The following is a 21,881-nucleotide window of genomic DNA, read 5'->3' as shown; positions in this document are numbered from 1 at the left end:
TTTGGGGTCGTTATCATGTTGGAATACTGCCCTGCTGCCTGGTTTTTGAAGGCAGGGATCACGCTCTGCTTCAGTATGTCACAGTACATGTCGGCATTAATGGTTCCCTCAATGAACTGTAGCTCCCCACAGCCGGCAGCGCTCATACAGCCCCAAACCATGACACTCCAACCACCATGCTTGGCTGTAGGCAGGACACATTGTCTTTGTGCTCCTCACCTGGTTGCCGCCACACACACTTGACACCATCTGAACCAAAAAGTTTATCTTGGTCTCAGGGTAATCCATGTCCTTTGTCCTTTGTTTGCAATCTTTCTTGTGCTTCATTTAGAAGAGGCTTCCTTCTGGAACGACAGCCATGCCGACCGATTTGATGCGGTGTGCGGCGTATGGTCTGAGCACTGACAGGCGGACCCCCCACCCCTTTATGCTGGCAGCACTCATATGTCTATTTTGAAAAGACAACCTCTGGATATGACGTGGAGCACTTCTTTGGTTGACCATGGTGAGGCCTGTTCTGAGTGGAACCTGCCTTGTGGAACCACTGTATGGTCTTGGCCACCGCGCTGCAGCTCAGCTCCAGGGTGCTGGCGATCTTCTTATAGCCGCGGCCATCTTTGTGTAGAGCAACAATTCTTTTTTTCAGACCCTCAGAGAGTTCTTTGCCATGAGGAGCCATGTTGAACTTCCAGTGACCAGAATGAGAGAGTGTGAGAGTGATAACACCAAAGTTAACACACCTGTTCCCCGTTCACACCTGAGACCTTGTAACACTAACGAGTCACATGACATCGGGGAGGAAAAATGTCTATTTGGGCACAATTTGGCCTTTTGCACTCACTTTTGTCGCCAGTGATTTAGACATTAAAGGGAACCTGTCACCGGGATTTTGGGTATAGAGCTGAGGACATGGGTTGCTAGATGGCCGCTAGCACATCCGCAATATCCAGTCCCCATAGCTCTGTGTGCTTTTATTGTGTAAAAAAAACGTTTTGATCCATATGCAAATTAACCTGAGATGAGTCCTGTCCCCGACTCCTCTCACGTACAGGACTCATCTCAGGTTAATTTGCATATGGATCAAATCGGCTGTGTGTTGAATTATTTTGAGGGCTCACCATATTTACACCGTTATACAAGTTGTTCACTGACTGCTTTACATTGTATCAAAGTGTCAGATCTTCAGTGTTGTCCCATGAAAAGATATACGGTAATAAAATATTTACAAAAATGTGAGGGGTGTACTGACGTTTGTGAGATACTGTATAAATAGTGTCCTTATTTGCATCATCACATAAGTAGACTGGCCAATGTCCCCACAATAAAAGCTAACTTTTCTCCTGAAACACTCTGTGCTGCTTAGAATCCCTGCTTTTTTCCTATGCAGACTCCTCTGCTAAAATGCTCTAAAATACTGCCAGCTTCTTCTGTATGGTAGCTCTCAGTTTGGGGTGTCCCATTTGTTTCCTTTCCCCTTCTCTCTCATCATGTCACTGTCTCAAAAATGTATTCCTAGCCTCCTGAAATACTCTGTGCTGCCAGTACATCATTGCTTCGTGTGGTTCCGGTAGTTTTATATGTTTAAAATGATTATTTGTTTGATTTACGTGGTTACAGTGATTGTGTGTCTCATATGGTTTTAGTGATTTTGTGTCTCATACGCTTACAGTGATTGTGTGTGTGTTTTGTGTGGTTGCAGTGATTGTGTGTTTTATTTGGTTACATTGGTTTTCTGTTTAATGTAGTTGCAGTGATTGTGTCTCATATGCTTAAAGTGAGGTTGACTGGACTAGACGTTGAGTGGTTCTTCTTGGCCTTGGAACAGAGGAAACTGCTCCCCTCACACAGAGAATGTGACACTGTACCAAGCTGAACCCTTTGGGTCATTCCCCCTCCAAAGTGTCATCTTATTAGAATTTGTGCTGCCCTCCCAGACCTGATCACAGCTGTCAGATATGTGGGCCAAGGTTTTCTGCTTTGGATAAATTAGCTAACAGGATCTCCCCCTTCTGGAACCAATATTGATTAACTATATTCTGCTGGGGAGCCTGGTAGCAAGTGGTCATTCTCCCTGCAGCACCTCCGCAGGTGGAATGAGGTATTACGATGTTCTAATAGAAATCAATAGGCTGTTATCCAAAGTCATGGCGGACCTTGGCTGAGTCTTAAATGATGACACCTCTATTATCTCAGACTTCCCTTTTAAAATGGGTTTTCTAAAGCAGACAGCCCCTTCAGTTTTCACAGTCTGCAGCAGGTGTCCCGGCCTCTTATCATAAGAGCGTTCTCAAGATATTTTTCAGTATACTTCCCTGAAAATAACTGCTAGACTTGGAGAATCCTCAGCGAGACTATAATCTGCGGGCAAAGTGCAATATATCCAAGCACTTGTGTGAAGAGGCGGCCATTATAAATATTCAGGACTCTGGTATTTAAGCCGTAACTAGATAAAGGGATGAAAGATGCTTCAATATTCAGCGTCTGTGGGACATAGATCATCACATATGAGGAACCGAGGGATATAGCTGGAATAGGAAAAGCAAACCTTAATCAGAACAAACACAAGTTATTATGTCCAGGAGAGGTGATCCCATATAATGGATCAGATGATCATACACCCCTGGGGCTCCCACCGAATGCTACAATGTACACCTATGCAGAGCTGTGATGTGCAATTACATAGATAAATCAGGGACCATTCTGCCCCTGTGATTGCAATTTAGTGATTGTATTAAAGCCACAAACCCCGGTCACCCTTTATCTAACTTTGGATAATTTAAACCATTAGTCCAGATGCTAAACTGTGGCTTCATTACAGTCCACGTAATGAGTCCTTAGGCACCCCTAGGTTCAGCAGCACTGTTACCGCACCTGCAAAAATTATATAGATTTCGATGCAATTTGGCCTTCGTTTTTCAGTCTCACTTTTGCATAGAATCAGTCTTTTTATTTAACAATGTGACGGAAATTCTGCCAATACCGCAACCAAAATGTGCAGTAACTCAGGAACTTACTGCATACAGATATATACAGCCACCACTAGAGGAATCTCAGGAGATTGCTACATACAGATATATACAGCCACCACTAGAGGGAGCTCAGGAACTTACTGCATACAGATATATACAGCCACCACTAGAGGGAGCTCAGGAGATTACTACATACAGATATATACAGCCACCACTAGAGGGCGCTCAGGAGATTACTACATACAGATATATACAGCCACCACTAGAGGAATCTCAGGAGATTGCTACATACAGATATATACAGCCACCACTAGAGGGAGCTCAGGAACTTACTGCATACAGATATATACAGCCACCACTAGAGGGAGCTCAGGAGATTACTACATACAGATATATACAGCCACCACTAGAGGGCGCTCAGGAGATTACTACATACAGATATATACAGCCACCACTAGAGGGAGATAAGGAGATTACTACATACAGATATATACAGCCACCACTAGAGGGAGCTCAGGAGATTACTGCATACAGATATATACAACCACCACTAGAGGGAGCTCAGGAGATTACTACATACAGATATATACAGCCACCACTAGAGGGAGCTCAGGAGATTACTGCATACAGATATATACAGCCAACACTAGAAGGAGCTCAGGAGATTACTACATACAGGTATATACAGCCACCACTAGGGGAGCTCAGGAGATTACTGCATACAGATATATACAGCCTCCACTAGAGGGAGCTCAGGAGATTACTGCATACAGATATATACAGCCACTACTAGAGGGAGCTCAGGAGATTACTACATACAGGTATATACAGCCACCACTAGAGGGAGCTCAGGAGATTACTACATACAGATTGTAGGAGAGTACCTGGGGTGGTAATAGACGGCAGGTACGTGCCACCGGGGGTCCTGGCACCGGTGGAGTAAGAGCCAGAAAAGTGCATATTGCAGCGGTTATGCTGTTAACACAGCGGATCCGGGCCGGCTCTTATTGGGAGCAGGCAGATATGCAGGCGGGTGCCTGTCTCCCCACGGTCCAGGCCAGGTTTTGCAGGGAAGGGTTAAAACCTGACCAGCAACAAGGGTGTGATGTGCAATGTGAAGCTTCTGTGTTCTCTGGCTGTGAGAGTGAGAAGTGGAGGTGAGCTGGGCTGTGTGCTGAGGCCTGTGGAGGACTGTGCAGGATCCTGCAGCTGAAACCAGGAGGGATCCGTGTCCTGTGGCTAGAAGCAGGACCCATGGACTTACTTCACCAAGGAGAAAAAGGTGACATTACTCCTGGCTTTAAATAGACTTTGCTTTATGTGACTGAAACAGGCCTCAAGTAGCCGGCAGCAGGGACTTGCTGTGTTTGAACTATTATTTTGCTGTTGTGTGTGACCACCCTCCCTATGAACTGCACCGTCTTTCACAAATATGCACCGTGTGAATAAACAAAGCATCGTGTTTTACACCGAGACCGGTCTGTGTTGCCTCTATACTGCACTCGCTACCACTGCCTACCAGAGCGGATCCCCACAATTGGTGGCTTCAGCGGGCAAACGGCAGTGAGGCTGAAAATGGTGCTGTTTGGACTGTATGTCATATATTAAGCCAGCAAGTTTTGTGGCTCCAGACAAGATGGAGGAGGCTATTAGACACTTGGTGCAAAGTAATGAGGAGGCTACTCGGAGACATGAGGAAGCCCTGAGAGACCAGCGGCAGTTGAATAGTCTACTGGCCCAGCAACTGGCGACTATGCAGGAGTCCATGCGGGTGTTACAACAACAAGCCGTCCCGGGGGGGACCGCAATCCTACCTGCTGCCCGGGATAAGGTGCGCTCAGCGTTAAGAAAGATGGGCCCCGAAGAGGATATCGAGGCGTTCCTGATGGTCTTCGAACGCACTGCGGAACAGGAAAGGTTACCGGCAGAACAGTGGGCCAAAGTAGTGGCGCCATTTTTAGTGGGAGACGCACAAAAGGCCTACTTCGACCTCAGTCAGGAGGAAGCCAAAAGCTATAAGAGGCTGAAGGGGGAGGTGTTGGCTCGTCTTGGGGTTAATACCTATGTGCGTGCACATCGAGTCTACCGGTGGGCCTTCTCCGAGTCCCGGCCTGCTCGGTCCCAGGCCTATGACCTGTTACACCTGGTAAGAAAATGGCTGCAGCCTGAGACATTGAGCCCCTCGCAGATGGTGGAACGGGTGGTGGTTGATCGTTTGGTGCGCGCACTGCCAAGGGCCATACAGCGCTGGGTTGGTCAGGGAGACCCCGGCAACCTGGATCAGTTAGTAAGCCTTGTCGAGAGGTATGTGGCAACCCAGGACTTGGTGCGGGACTCAACGCAGGCGCAGGAATCCCGTCGGGCTCCCTCTCAGGCTAGGGATCCGGAAAAAGGGACCCAACCACAAAGGGGGGGAAGGCTAGTCCTACTCCAGGGAAGAGAGACTGGGGAGGGACCACGGGGATTCAATGTTGGCACTGCCACGGCCTGGGACATAGGGCAGCGAACTGTCCTCAAACACCTGAACCCATGGACTGCGGGTTCGCTCGCCGGTCCTCTTTCTTTGCCCGGCCTGTATGTACCGCGGATGCCAGGCCGACCACCGATATGCCACCTCTGTGCCAAGTCTTGGTCGATGGGCATCTGATTAATGCTTTGCTGGACTCGGGGAGCCTGGTGACCCTAGTGCATGAGTCCTTAGTGTCTGAGACACTCCCAGAGAAGCAAACCCTGTCCATTGTCTGTATCCATGGGGACCGCCGGGAGTACCCCACTGCCAGGGTTACCATGTCCGTGTTGGGCAAAGAGGTGCAGCATGTCATCGGAGTGGGACGCCAAATCCCTTATGCCGCCATACTGGGAAGGGATTTTCCTTTGTTCTGGACTCTGTGGAAGAGCAATATGCCTTCCCTTAGGGACAGACGACAATCGGGCCCAGTGCCCGAGGATCCCGATGCAGGGATACCAGCTGTAGGGGTCACCACATCACCTGTAGAGTGTCATCCCGATAGGTTTCCCCTAGAGGTGTTGGCAGGCGAATCCGTGGAAACCCCGTCCATCCCGGACCTGGAGGTATCCCGTGACATGTTCGGGACCGCCCAGCTCCAGGATCCGACATTATTACGGGCGAGGGAAGGGGTGACAGTGGTAAATGGGGTGGCTCAGCACCCAGGGGCCGACTCGGTGTTTCCCCATCTGGCTTTTAACCAGGACCTGCTGTATAGGGTGGACAAAGTGCAGCACGAGGTAGTGGAGCAGCTGGTGGTACCCCAGCCATACCGCCGTGTGGTACTGGACTTGGCCCACTCCCACGTGCTGGGAGGACATTTGGGCATAAAAAAAAACCCAAGAGCGGATTCTGCAAAGGTTCTATTGGCCCGGGGTTTATGAGGAGGTCAAAAGGTTTTGCCAATCCTGTCCAGTGTGTCAGATGACGAGCCCCCAGCCCCACTATCGCAGTCCCCTAGTACCCATGCCCATCATCGAGGTCCCCTTCGAAAGAATAGGGATGGATCTGGTAGGCCCCATAAACAAGTCGGCCAGAGGGCACCAGCATATCTTGGTGGTCTTAGACTATGCCACCAGATATCCTGAAGCGATTCCACTACGTCATACTTCTGCTAAGCTCATAGCTAAAGAACTCATGGGTATGTTCGCAAGGGTGGGGATTCCAAAAGAGATCCTGACCGACCAGGGGACGCCCTTCATGTCTAAGGTGACGAGGGAGCTCTGCAAGCTTTTAGGGGTTAAACGGTTGCACACGTCCGTATACCATCCTCAGACCGACGGACTAGTGGAACGCTTTAACAAAACCCTAAAAACTATGCCTAAAAGAACCGTAGCCAAAGACGGAAAGGATTGGGACCTGTTGCTGCCGTACGTATTGTTCGCAGTGCGAGAAGTGCCCCAGGCATCTACGGGATTCTCGCCCTTCGAGCTATTATACGGTCGACGGCCAAGAGGGTTGCTGGACATCGCAAAAGAGGCGTGGGAGCAACAGCCCACCCCCCACAAGAGTATTATAGAGCATATAGAAAAGATGCAGGACCGTATAGAGACAGTCCTACCAATCGTCCGAGAACACATGGAAGCCGCCCAACTGGCACAGAGCCGGGTATACAACCGGAGTGCCCAGGTCCGGACATTTAACCCGGGTGACCGGGTACTGGTGCTAGTCCCCACCATTGACAGTAAGTTTTTGGCACGGTGGCAAGGTCCCTACGAGGTGAAAGAGAAGGTGGGGTCAGTGAATTACAAGATATCCCAGCCAGGCCGGCGGAAGCCAGAACAAGTATATCATGTAAATTTACTGAAATCGTGGAGAGATAGGGAGTGTCTCATTGGGGACAGCCCAAGCACTGTCTTGTCTGCGGGGAAGATCCCAGCTCCACCCGAGGTCCGGGAGGGCACCTCCGCGGTAAAGATAGCGGGTGGTCTGTCGACTAAACAAGCTCAGGAAGCCAAAGAGTTGGTGAGTCGAAATAGGGACGTATTCTCTGAGCTTCCTGGTCGAACTTCGGTAGTCCGACATGACATCGTCACCGAGCCCCACGTCAGGGTACGGTTAAAGCCGTATCGTGTACCGGAGGCCCGGCGACAGGCCATTTCAGAAGAAGTAAGGTCCATGTTGAGGTTAGGGGTGATTGAGGAGTCAAGGAGCGAGTGGGCCAGCCCCATAGTCCTCATCCCAAAACCTGACGGTACTCTGCGCTTCTGCAATGACTTTAGAAAGCTCAACGAAGTGTCGAAATTCGATGCCTACCCCATGCCCCGGGTAGACGAGCTCATAGAACGGCTAGGGAAAGCTCGCTATTTCTCGGTCCTCGACCTCACAAAAGGATATTGGCAGGTGCCTCTCACGGAGGCGGCAAAGGAGAAGACTGCCTTTGTCACCCCCGAGGGGTTATTTCAGTACCAAGTTTTGCCCTTTGGCCTACATGGCGCTCCAGCCACCTTCCAGCGATTGATGGACGTCATCCTACGGCCCCATCGTCCATATGCTTCGGCATATCTGGACGACATCATCGGGTTTAGCCTGGACTGGGAGAGTCACCTGCCCAAGGTACAGGCCGTAGTCGATTCACTTAGAAAAGCTGGACTGACGGCCAACCCAAAAAAGTGTTCGCTCGGGTTCGAGGAGGTCCGGTACCTGGGATACGTGATTGGGCGGGGAGTTGTCAAACCCCAGGTAGACAAGGTTGAGGCGATCAAGAGCTGGCCCAGACCTCTTACCACCAAGCAAGTACGTTCGTTCCTAGGGATGATAGGATATTACATGCGCTTTATCCCCAACTTTGCCACAGTAGCGGCCCCATTGACAAGACTTTTAAAGGGGAGGAAGACGGTGATGGTCCGCTGGGATGAGCAGGCGGAGGAGGCATTCTCCCGTTTGAAGTCGGCTCTGTGTGGGTCCCCGGTTTTGGTGACACCCGACTTCACACGGGAATTTGTCGTTCAGACGGACGCCTCTGGAGTGGGCCTAGGGGCAGTACTCTCTCAGGAAATCAGTGGGGAGGAACACCCTGTTGTCTTCCTGAGTCGCAAACTCACCCCAGCGGAAACCAGGTACAGCGTGGTAGAGAGAGAATGCCTGGCCATTAAGTGGGCCCTCGAGTCCCTTAGGTACTATCTGTTAGGGAGAAGGTTCCGTCTGGTGACCGACCATTCCCCTCTCCAGTGGATGAGCCGGGCCAAGGAGGGGAGTGCCCGGGTCACCAGATGGTTCTTGTCCCTCCAGAATTTTAAGTTCAGTGTCGAACACAGGGCAGGCCGCTTACAGGGGAATGCCGATGCCCTTTCCCGGGTACACTGTTGTACATGTGTCCAACCCCTCAGGATTGAACAGGGTGTGCAACCCTTCAGGGTTGAACAAAGGGGGGGGATATGTAGGAGAGTACCTGGGGTGGTAATAGACGGCAGGTACGTGCCACCGGGGGTCCTGGCACCGGTGGAGTAAGAGCCAGAAAAGTGCATATTGCAGCGGTTATGCTGTTAACACAGCGGATCCGGGCCGGCTCTTATTGGGAGCAGGCAGATATGCGGGCGGGTGCCTGTCTCCCCACGGTCCAGGCCAGGTTTTGCAGGGAAGGGTTAAAACCTGACCAGCAACAAGGGTGTGATGTGCAATGTGAAGCTTCTGTGTTCTCTGGCTGTGAGAGTGAGAAGTGGAGGTGAGCTGGGCTGTGTGCTGAGGCCTGTGGAGGACTGTGCAGGATCCTGCAGCTGAAACCAGGAGGGATCCGTGTCCTGTGGCTAGAAGCAAGACCCATGGACTTACTTCACCAAGGAGAAAAAGGTGACATTACTCCTGGCTTTAAATAGACTTTGCTTTATGTGACTGAAACAGGCCTCAAGTAGCCGGCAGCAGGGACTTGCTGTGTTTGAACTATTATTTTGCTGTTGTGTGTGACCACCCTCCCTATGAACTGCACCGTCTTTCACAAATATGCACCGTGTGAATAAACAAAGCATCGTGTTTTACACCGAGACCATTCTGTGTTGCCTTTATACTGCACTCGCTACCACTGCCTACCAGAGCGGATCCCCACAAGATATATACAGCCACCACTAGAGGGAGCTCAGGAGATTACTACATACAGATATATAGAGCCACCACTAGAGGGAGCTCAGGAGATTACTACATACAGATATATACAGCCACCACTAGAGGGAGCTCAGGAGATTACTACATACAGATATATACAGCCACCACTAGAGGAATCTCAGGAACTTACTGCATACAGATATATACAGCCACCACTAGAGGGAGCTCAGGAGATTACTGCATACAGATATATACAGCCACCACTAGAGGGAGCTCAGGAGATTATTGCATACAGATATATACAGCCACCACTAGAGGGAGCTCAGGAGATTACTGTATACAGATATATACAGCCACCACTAGAGGAATCTCAGGAACTTACTGCATACAGATATATACAGCCACCACTAGAGGGAGCTCAGGAGATTACTGCATACAGATATATACAGCCACCACTAGAGGGAGCTCAGGAGATTACTACATACAGATATATACAGCCACCACTAGAGGGAGCTCAGGAGATTACTGCATACAGATATATACAGCCACCACTAGAGGGAGCTCAGGAGATTACTGCATACAGATATATACAGCCACCACTAGGGGGAGCTCAGGAGATTACTACATACAGATATATACAGCCACCACTAGAGGAATCTCAGGAACTTACTGCTTACAGATATATACAGCCACCACTAGAGGGAGCTCAGGAGATTACTGCATACAGATATATACAACCACCACTAGAGGGAGCTCAGGAGGTTACTACATACAGATATATACAGCCACCACTAGAAGGAGCTCAGGAGATTACTGCATACAGATATATACAGCCACCACTAGAGGGAGCTCAGGAGATCACTGCATACATATATATACAGCCACCACTAGAGGGAGCTCAGGAGATTACTGTATACAGATATATAAATCCACCACTAGAGGGAGCTCAGGAGATTACTGTATACAGATATATACAGCCACCACTAGAGGGAGCTCAGGAGATTACTACATACAGATATATACAGCCACCACTAGAGGGAGCTCCGATCTGGGCCATTTAACCCCTTACATGCTGCAAACAATGGCATCCACGGTATGTAAGCTGTTACAGAGGGAGCGGACTCCCTCTGTTTCCACTCGGCACCCTGCAAATGAGATTGCGGGTGCCGATGCCCCTATGGGCAGGTCAGGGGCTAATGTAGGCCACAGGCCTGCCTCCAGCATTTTCCAGCAGTCTGTGCCTCTCTGACGCAGCCTGCAGGTGAATGTCACAGTTGCACTGACATTAATATACAATGCACTACAAGAATAGTGCAATGTATTTTGAAAGCGATCAAAAGAATGCCTATTATAGGCCCCTTCTGGGACTATTAAATGGTTAAAAAAGTTAAAAAAATTCTTTTTTTAATGGAAAATGCAAAAATGAAACCTCCACATATTTAATATCGCTACGTCCATTACGTCCTGTCCTAAACAATTGTCATGTATATTATCCTGTAAAGTGAACGCCTTAAAAAAAAATAATAATACAAAAAAAGCCTGAATTTCTGCTATTCGCCACCCAAAATTTTTTATAATAAGCAATCAAAAAGTGTTATGTACCCACTACAAGTCCCGCAATAATCAATCCGCCACACTTGTCCACAGAAAGAAAAATGGGTCTTGAGATGCGGCAATGCAAAAGTATTTTCTAATTTTTTTCATTGTGCAAAAGTAGTAAAACATAATATATATATACACTCACCTAAAGAATTATTAGGAACACCTGTTCTATTTCTCATTAATGCGATTATCTAGTCAACCAATCACATGGCAGTTGCTTCGATGCATGTCGGGTTGTGTCCTGGTCAAGACAATCTCCTGAACTCCAAACTGAATGTCAGAATGGGAAAGAAAGGGGATTTAAGCAATTTTGAGCGTGGCATGGTTGTTGGTACCAGACGGGCCGGTCTGAGTATTTCACAATCTGCTCAGTTACTGGGATTTTCACGCACAACCATTTCTAGGGTTTACAAAGAATGGTGTGAAAAGGGAAAAACCTCCAGTATGCGGCCGTCCTGTGGGCGAGAATGCCTTGTTGCTGCTGGAGGTCAGAGGAGAATGGGCCGACTGATTCAAGCTGATAGAAGAGCAACGTTGACTGAAATAACCACTCGATACACCCGAGGTCTGCAGCAAAGCATTTGTGAAGCCACAACACGCACAACGGCGGATGGGCTACAACAGCAGAAGACCCCACCGGGTACCACTCATCTCCACTACAAATAGGAGAAAGAGGCTACAATTTGCACGAGCTCACCCAAAATTGGACTGTTGAAGACTGGAAAAATGTTGCCTGGTCTGATGAGTCTCGATTTCTGTTGAGACATTCAAGTGGTAGAGTCCGAATTTGGTGTAAACAGAATGAGAACATGTATCCATCATGCCTTGTTACCACTGTGCAGGCTGGTGGTGGTGTAATGGTGTGGGGGGTGTTTTCTGGGCACACTTTAGGCCCCTTAGTGCCAATTGGCCATCGTTTAAATGCCACGGGCTACCTGAGCAGTTCTGAAGGCAAAAGGGGGTCATTAGTATGGTGTTCCTAATAATTCTTTAGGTGAGTGTAAATATATATATACACTCACCTAAAGAATTATTAGGAACACCATACTACAGTGTTGGACCCCCTTTTGCCTTCAGAACTGCCTTAATTCTACGTGGCATTGATTCCACAAGGTGCTGATAGCATCTTTAGAAATGTTGGCCCATATTGATAGGATGGCACCTTGCAGTTGATGGAGATTTGAGGGATGCACATCCAGGGCACGAAGCTCCCGTTCCACCACATCCCAAAGATGCTCTATTGGGTTGAGATCTGGTGACTGTGGGGGTCATTTTAGTCCAGTGAACTCATCGTCATGTTCAAGAAACCAATTTGAAATGATTGGAGCTTTGTGACATGGTGCATTATCCTGCTGGAAGTAGCCATCAGAGGATGGGTACATGGTGGTCATGAAGGGATGGACATGGTCAGAAACAATGCTCAGGTAGCCCGTGGCATTTAAACGATGGCCAATTGGCACTAAGGGGCCTAAAGTGTGCCCAGAAAACATCCCCCACACCATTACACCACCACCACCAGCCTGCACAGTGGTAACAAGGCATGATGGATACATGTTCTCATTCTGTTTACGCCAAATTCGGACTCTACCATTTCAATGTCTCAACAGAAATCGAGACTCATCAGACCAGGCAACATTTTTCCAGTCTTCAACAGTCCAATTTTGGTGAGCTCGTGCAAATTGTAGCCTCTTTTTCCTATTTGTAGTGGAGATGAGTGGTACCCGGTGGGGTCTTCTGCTGTTGTAGCCCACCTTTCTTTCCCATTCTGACATTCAGTTTGGAGTTCAGGAGATTGTCTTGACCAGGACCACAACCCGACATGCATCGAAGCAACTGCCATGTGATTGGTTGACTAGATAATCGCATTAATGAGAAATAGAACAGGTGTTCCTAATAATTCTTTAAGTGAGTGTATGTATAATGCAAATCCACGTGCCTGCCGCCCCATTGAAAAGAATGGAACTGATTTTCAGTCGCTGAAAATTCTGCAACAAAATCCGCAGCGTGTGAACACCCCCTTATAAAAAACAACGCTAGAAAAGACTTGTGTAATCTGGACAGAAGCTTCCTGACATGATGGCTGTATCCAATGTGTCATATAAAATGTTACTGAAGGTTTATTGCGTCACCTCAGACCCAGAGAGAAAGGCGACAGATGATACGGTCCATCCCCCCTTCATGCTCAGAGGTGGGTATGGGTATCCTGGGCTTGGCAGAGCTCTGTCTATGGAGAGGCAGGGACTTCTCTGAGCACAGAGCACAACAGACTGAGCGGATATTAATATTTATTGGCCCGAAGCTCAGCATAATTACCCTGCTTTGTAATGATACTTGTAAGCAATTAAGAGGAATCTGTCTTAATTATCACAGCAAGAGAAAACGAAGCCCGGATTATATACATCTCCAATATCCCACCTGCCAATTCTTCTCGCCAAATTATTTCGCCGCAAACCCGAACGCCAGCCGCCTATGAGACACGTCAATGGCTGATTGTAGTAAAGTGATTACATCAGAGAGAGAGGAAGAAACAATTATAAGAAAGAGACATAAAGGAGAGCAGAAAAAATATCAAGCCCTGAAAGAGACAAATCAAATTATAACAGTTATATTCTTGTACATAGGAGCAGTATTATAGTAGTTATATTCTTGTACATAGGAGCAGTATTATAGTAGATATATTCTTATACATAGGAGCAGTATTATAGTAGTTATATTCTTGTACATAGGAGCAGTATTATAGTAGTTATATTCTTGTACATAGGAGCAGTATTATAGTAGTTATATTCTTGCACATAGGAGGCAGTATTATAGTAGTTATATTCTTGTACATAGGAGCAGTATTATAGTAGTTATATTCTTGTACATAGGGGGCAATATTATAGTAGTTATATTCTTGTACATAGGAGCAGTATTATAGTAGTTATATTCTTGTACATAGTAGCAGTATTACAGTAGTTATATTCTTGTACATAGGGGGCAGTATTATAGTAGTTATATTCTTGTACATAGGAGCAGTATTATAGTAGTTATATTCTTGTACATAGGGGGCAATATTATAGTAGTTATATTCTTGTACATAGGAGCAGTATTATAGTAGTTATATTCTTGTACATAGTAGCAGTATTATAGTAGTTATATTCTTTTACATAGGAGGCAGTATTATAGTACTTATATTCTTGTACATAGGAGCAGTATTATAGTAGCCAATTCCAAAACTCTTTGGAGTTTCTGTTCTTCTCTATGGAGTCCTGGAGTTGACATTAAAGAAAATCAGCATTCCCGATATTGTTTGAGGATGCCCCTTTATGTTTAACTGTTAATACTTTGGTTGTTTTTTAGATTGTCTTTGCTAGGTCTTCTGTATGAGAGGCTGAGCTTCTATCACTGAGCTGCAGATCCGACGAATCCCGCCTACCCTGCAACGTAGTGACGTCACGTCCCCGCGCCTCCTGAGAGCACTCTGCCGCTCGCCCCGGAGAGAAGAGACGCCTGCAAGCCCCGAAGTTCCTCGGACTGTGCTGCTGGAGCCTGCCTCAGCCACACAAATGGAGGTAATAAGTACAGCCTGGAGCGGGAGCACTTCACGTTGGGGGAGTGTGGCCCGGAGTCCGCCTGCAGGTTCAGCGTCTTCATCGGCAAGGAATGGCACATGGGGCACTGTACGGCACACGGGGGCACTGTACGGCACATGGGGGCACTGTACGGCACATGGGGGCACTGTATGGCACATGGGGGCACTGTATGGCACATGAAGCAAGGAATTGCACATAAGGGCAAGGAATGGCACATGGGGCAAGGAATTGCACATGGGGGCACTGTATGGTGCATGGGGGTAAGGAATGGCATATGGGGGCACTGTATGGCACATGAGAGCACTGTATGGCACATGGGGGCAATGTATGGCAAATGGGGGCAAGGAATGGCACATAGGGGAAAGGAATGGCACATGGGGACACTGTATGGCACATGGGGGCACTGTATGGCACATGGGGGCAAGGAATGGCACATGGGGCACTGTACGGCACATGGGGGCACTGTACGGCACATGGGGGCACTGTACGGCACATGGTGGCACTGTATGGCACATGGGGGCACTGTATGGCACATGGGGGCCAAGGAATTGCACATGGGGCCAAGGAATGGAACATGGGGGCACTGTATGGCGCATGGGGACACTGTATGGCGCATGGGGGCACTGTATGGCACATAAGGGCACTGTATGGCACATGGGGGCAATGTATGGCAAATGGGGCAAGGAATGGCACATGGGGGCAAGGAATGGCACATGGGGGCAAGGAATGGCACATGGGGGCACTGTATGGCACATGGGGGCAAGGAATGGCACATGGGGGCACTGTACGGCACATTGGGCACTGTACGGCACATGGGGGATTGTACGGCACATGGGGGCACTGTACGGTACATGAGAGCACTGTATGGCACATGGGGGCACTGTATGGCACATGGGGACACTGTATGGCATATGAGAGCATTGTATGGCACATGGGGGCACTGTATGGCACATGCGGGCACTGTATGGCACATGGGGGAAAGGAATTGCACATGGGGGCACTGTATGGCACTGAAATGATCTGCCAGGACAACCAACCACTATCCATAGTAGAGGATAAAGGTTTCAGAAAGTTGATAAACCACCTAGAGCCAAGATACCGTATGTCATCCCAAGCAGGAAACACATTGCAGAAAAGGTAATTCCAGAAATGTATGAAGAGGTAAAGACAAACGTTCAGGACCTTCTAGTGAAAACCAATGTTATTGGAGTAACAACAGACATGGGTACATCTACATCTTATGATGATTATCTCAGTTTGACAGTTCACCTCATAGATGACAACTTTCTGTATCATCACCTGTGCTTGGAATGTATTCCCTTTCCTGAGGTTGCACCTACAGCATCTGCCATAGAAGCTTTCATCACCAGTTGTGTGTGTCATGAGAGACAATGGTCCTAATGCGGTAGCAGCTTTACAGTGCAGTCCGTTTCACCACTTGCCGCGCTCATACCTTTCAATTAATTCTGAAAGATGGCTTATTGAAGGAGAGTGAAATTAAGGAAATTATGGCCTCCTGCCGGAGTATTGTAGGACATTACAAACACTCTTCAAAAGCCATGAAAACCTTACGATCCGCTTTAAGACAAGTTAAATCTGTTGTAAAATTTATTTTTTATTGTACATTTCTACGAACAATTCGCAATAACAAATATGCCGTCACACATGGCATTGTGGAAAATCAATCAATATATAACGCAGTTACAAAGCATAATTACAATGCCGTGCCAAGATACAGTTTCAAAGGTTGGTGATATACCGAGGAGCGAGGCATAACTGCCGGACGATAAACTTATAACCGGGGGGAAGAAGGGTTCAGGGGGGAAAAGGAAGGGGGAATCAGAGGGAAGTGGGTTATAATTTCAGGTGAAGCACCTTATGTATTGTGTATTATCTCGCTGGAATGCGAAGATATTGCATAAATGTAACATAGTACTTAAAAGGGATATATAGAATAGTAAAAGCGTAGTAGGAACCAGGGGCGGACTGACCGGTCGGGCACTTCGGACATGGTCCGAGGGCCCGGCCGGGATGGGGGCCTGCCGCAGAATAACATAATGTGTTAATGTTATGCCCAGCACCCCGATTCCGAATGTTATGCTGGCCTGGTAATGGCAGCGGGGCCCGATGCAGTCACTGTATTCTATTACACCGGGCCCCGCTGTCATTACAACACCAGATGCCGGCCCCCAGCTATATATGTGTCACCCACAGTTCCCTCCCCCCCCCACAACAGTGTCATCCACAGAGCCCCCATAACACCTTTTGGTTCAAAATATTTTTTAATTTGGCTATTCCCCACCCCTCTTGTAATTGTTCCGCTACTTGGGGGCTGCGCGGGAATTAGTTCAGTCACTTCAGTGGGCAATCCCGTCCTGCAGCACGTGATCCCGCAAGACCTGCCGCTGTAGGTCACGGGTCTCGCGGGATCATGCGCCGCAGGATGGGATTGCGCACCGAAGTGACTGAACTCATGCCCATGTAGCCCGCAAGTAGCGGATCAGTGGAACAAGTACAAGGTGGGTGCGGGGGGTGATCTGTGGGGTTGCCCAGACGGCTAGGCCCTTCACAGTAGTTATTAACCCCTTTCAGCAGTCCCCCATTCACTGAAGGGGAGACTTCTGAAAGGGATTAATAACTACTGCGAAGGGCCTCCCCCCCTCCTTTCACAGTAGTTATGCCTAGATATGTGCCCCCTTCACAGTAGTTATGCCCAGATATGTGCCCCCTTCACAGTAGTTATGCCCAGATATGTGCCCCCTTCACAGTAGTTATGCCCAGATATGTGCCCCCTTCACAGTAGTTATGCCCACACTGCTTCTAACAGAGGCTCACTAATGGACGCTGAGATTAGATCACCTCACACAAAAGCATTGAATCAATTGGACCCTGGAGGTCATCATGCAGGGTGTGAGGACGTCCAGCGTCAGATACCAGACCAAAGGTCTGTTTTCCTCCAGGAAGCCGTCAGGAGGCTGCCGGCCACTAGACGCTGACTTATTGCTGGAACGTAAACATTGCAGTTTCTCTAGAACATTGCAGCTCGATTTGCAAAAGGGACACTGTACCCCGACCACTTCAATGAGCTGAAGTGGTCTGGGTGCCTTTCTGTGTCACTTTAACTTTGAAATCTTATTAAAGATTGTGTAGGGTGGGGCTTGCAGCAGAACATGGGTGGGGCCTGTAAGGGGGCCCTTGATTTATTTTGCCCGGGGGCCCTGAGGGTTCTCAGTCCGCCCCTGGTAGGAACCAGGACTCTACACAAAACCCATATATTATATTGGGAACTAACCTCCCTCTCACATACCCTACTGATTTAGGTAAGACAAGTTAAATCTGAAAGTCTCATACAAGATGAAGCAACTAGATGGAACTCTCAGCTTCACATGCTCGCTCGTCTCCTGGAACAAAGGCCAGCTGTTTTACTATCTGCTTCTGACCTAAATTTTCAGGTAGATCTTCGCGCTCGGCAGTGGACAATTATAGGAGAAGTGATACGAATCCTTGATGTGTTTGATAGAGTTACTTTTGTGGCCAGTTCAAGCCAAGTGACAATCTCTGAAATAGTTCCTTTAGTCAACAGTACAATTTGTGCTTTGCAGAATTTCAAACCCACTATAGCTCCCATACAGGGATTCAGAATGATTTGCTTGCATCGATGAAAAGGCGCTATCACTCTGTTGAGTATGAAACATTCTATGCTCTTGGTACTTTACTGGATCCCCGATTCAAGGGAACTGTGTTTATCAATAGGGAAAACCTTGAGGAAGCTAAATCCACACTGGCCATTGAGATTACAGATCTCAGTATTCAAGGCGAGGACACTGATCGACATTCATCAGCACAAGGACTAGGAGCAGATAACAGTCAAACATCACAGACTGAACAACAAGGAGGTCACAGCATGTGGAGTTATTATTCTCAATTGGTGGTGGTACCATCTTCCAGCAGCAGCGAGCATTCTCTATCTCCGGAGGAAGAAATAAATGCCTTCTTAGCAGAACCACTGATTCAACCATCCTCTGATATTTTCAAGTACTGGAAGGAAAACAAAAAATATCAGAAATTGAGAACACTCTCTAAAAAGTTCTTAATTACACCTCCTTCCACTGTAATTTCAGAAAGACACATCAGGCATCATAGTAGTAGACTGGACCCAGAACGAGTTCGCATGCTGGTTCTCCTGAACAAAAATCTTCCTTGAACGAACAACTTTAGTAAATTGGGATATGGAGGAGGGTGCACTGTTTTAGCTTGAGGCCGGGATATGGAGTGTGCCATGTTGCCTGTTGTCCTGTTGATCTTTCCTGCATCTCTTAATCACATACTAGGAGGTGCAAACATTATCTTTAAAATTCCTGTAAAACTTAGATAGAAAATCCAACTGCCTGCTTCCTCAGGGCCTATGTCGAAATAGCTGAGGGGGTATGGGAGTCTTTGCCGGGCACAGGTTGCAATTTGCATCTCAGTGATATTTTGAAATAGTTCCAGATGTTTGATGCTGGTTGAGATGATGCCATCATATGGGGTGCTAGGCCTGAAAGTGACATGAAAATAAATAAATAAATAAGTCATTAACCCTACATTTTGTATTGCTCCCTTCTTCTCATGCCTGCCACCTTAATATAATGGCCTCTTAGTAGACTAGATACTGCCCCTCAATATAGAACCCCCTCTAGTAAGTAACACAGCAATATAAACCTGTCACCGCCAGATCTCCTGCTTGAGGTTCTTCTGTTTTGGTTTCGTTTTGTCATCTCGTTTCCCTCTCTCAGCTGTCATCTAGTTGCACTGATTGCATCCCTTTATATCCCCTCCCATACTGCATCACTTTGCGGTTTATACAACTTCCTGGATTGTGCTCTCTGCTAGATGCTGCAACTGCTGGTTCCTCAAATGAGTCTGTTCCTTTATTTGTGTTTTCCTGTTGGCTTGATCCTAGGTGACCCTGACTCCCTCCGTATTAAGTGTAGTATTATAAAGTATTATCTTTATTTGTGTGTTCTAGTTTTCTGCAACACCATCCGTGACAAAACCTCCCAGTCAAAACACGTAAGATATACCCTGGTAGTTGAACAGGACCTGCACAGAAGAGGTGCATTTGCAATCAACGTGCAGTAGTAAGCTATATCACTAGAATTTTGGTATAGGTAGCCTGGTAAAGTAGCCTGTAGGAATAGATGCCCCCATTTGTAGGTAGCCAGGTATAGTTGCCCCCAGGATAAGTAGCCAGGTATAGTAGCCTCTAGGTATAGATGCCCCATTTGTAGGTAGCCAGGTATAGTAGCCCACACTATTAGGTAGCCTGGTATAGTAGCCCACACTATTAGGTAGCCTGGTAAAGTAGCCTGTAGGAATAGATGCCCCCATTTGTAGGTAGCCAGGTATAGTAGCCCCCAGGATAAGTAGCCAGGTATAGTAGCCTCTAGGTATAGATGCCCCATTTGTAAGTAGCCAGGTATAGTAGCCCACACTATTAGGTAGCCTGGTATAGTTGCTCACAGAATCATCCCAGGCAGAGGATCAGCTGGACAGCCAGGCAACTAGTATTGTTTAGAAAACATGTCAGCCTCCAAATCCCCCTAACTTCAGGTGCTTTAAAGAACAACTGAAGTGAAAGGTATATGGATGCTCCCATGTTTTTCCTTTTTTAAACAATACCAGTTGCCTGGCAGCCCTGCTTGTCTATTCTGCACCAGTAGTGTATGAATCACACCAGAAGCGAGCATGCAGGTAATCTTATCTGATTTGACAAAAATGTCTGGTAAACACCTGATCTGCTGCATGCTTGTTCAGGGCCTATGGCTAATGTTTTCGAGGTAGAGGATCAGCTGGACAGCCAGGCAACTGGTATTGCTCCAGTAATGGCAGCCTCCATATACCTCTCCTTTCAGTTGTCCTTTAAAGTTACTTTCTTTCTGTGTTGACGAATACTTTGTTAAAAAAGTAAGGACTCTATTTTTTTCATATTAAAAGAATATTGAGCTTGGATCACTTTGTTTCTTACACCATTCACACAATTCTTATGTACAGGATTTGTAGGATTCGAGATTCGAAAGATTCCAAAGATTCGAGAACCTTTTCGGATTCGGATTTGAAAAAATTGGATTCGTCCCACCTCTAGTCATAATACTGCCCCCTGTGGGCAGGAACATGGATCTGCACAGACAGTATATTTTTATTTTTTTATCTCCCCCCTTCTTTATACTAATTATGCTATTATTAAGTCTGAGATTTATAAAGCCAAAGTTATAAAATACATCTGTAATTTATAAATCAGGATCAGAAAGGTGATGACCTTTCCTGACAGTCACATCCCTGATGGCTTCACTGGTCCACCATGGTGCAAAGCTTTCATGTCTAGGTCATTCCTCTGTGTTGTCTAATAGTCGTCTATCCACTCATCCTTCTTCCTTGTAGATGTCTCTTGTAAACAAGTCGTTAAATCAGATAAATGGTACAAATAACCTCCTTCATCACTGAAATGAATTGTTTAATATGCAGACAAACATGACTTAAAGAGCGCCATAAATCATGGAGGATAGACCCTCGCCATGGACAAATGAAGAGCCATAAACTGTGTCCTGATGGAGAGACCTGCGGAGGAAACGCTGGATTGATACCTGGACCAGTCAGGTTCTGCGGTGGATTAAAAATCTGGAGAAAAAAAACAAAACAAAAAGATTTGGCTGGGGTGAAATTATTTGGAAGTACAGTATTTGCACATGATGTGGGATGTAGAAAAAAACTATTCTCTGACAGTCTCACAAACAAAAGGCTTAGATACAGCAGCGAAGAAGCACAATGATCCTAATGTTATAATGAAGCAACATATAGATGTTTTGTTGCAGGGTATATGCACCATTTATATTTATAATAATGTTACAAATTGTCTCATTACTTTTAACTCTGTACGTTAAATAACAATTATAATTTACCAGAATGACATAATGAGAAAACAGACACATTCAGAGCTGCGTAGTAATTACCCAGTAGGAAACCTCCACAAGTCTTATCAAGCCCCCAATTTAATAATATTAAGATGCTTAATTGGTATTACACTTTTATTGAGAGTCACTAATGATGTGATATTCTGCAACAATGGAGGCTTATTACATAGAAACTATATAGGTCTATCCACACAGTGGTGACACCTAGAGATGAAATGGAACCGCTAAAACATTGTATGTCATG

Source organism: Bufo gargarizans, chromosome 7 (assembly GCF_014858855.1).
Source record: "Bufo gargarizans isolate SCDJY-AF-19 chromosome 7, ASM1485885v1, whole genome shotgun sequence".
Classification (NCBI taxonomy): Eukaryota; Metazoa; Chordata; class Amphibia; order Anura; family Bufonidae; genus Bufo; species Bufo gargarizans.
This window is presented reverse-complemented; position numbering follows the sequence as displayed.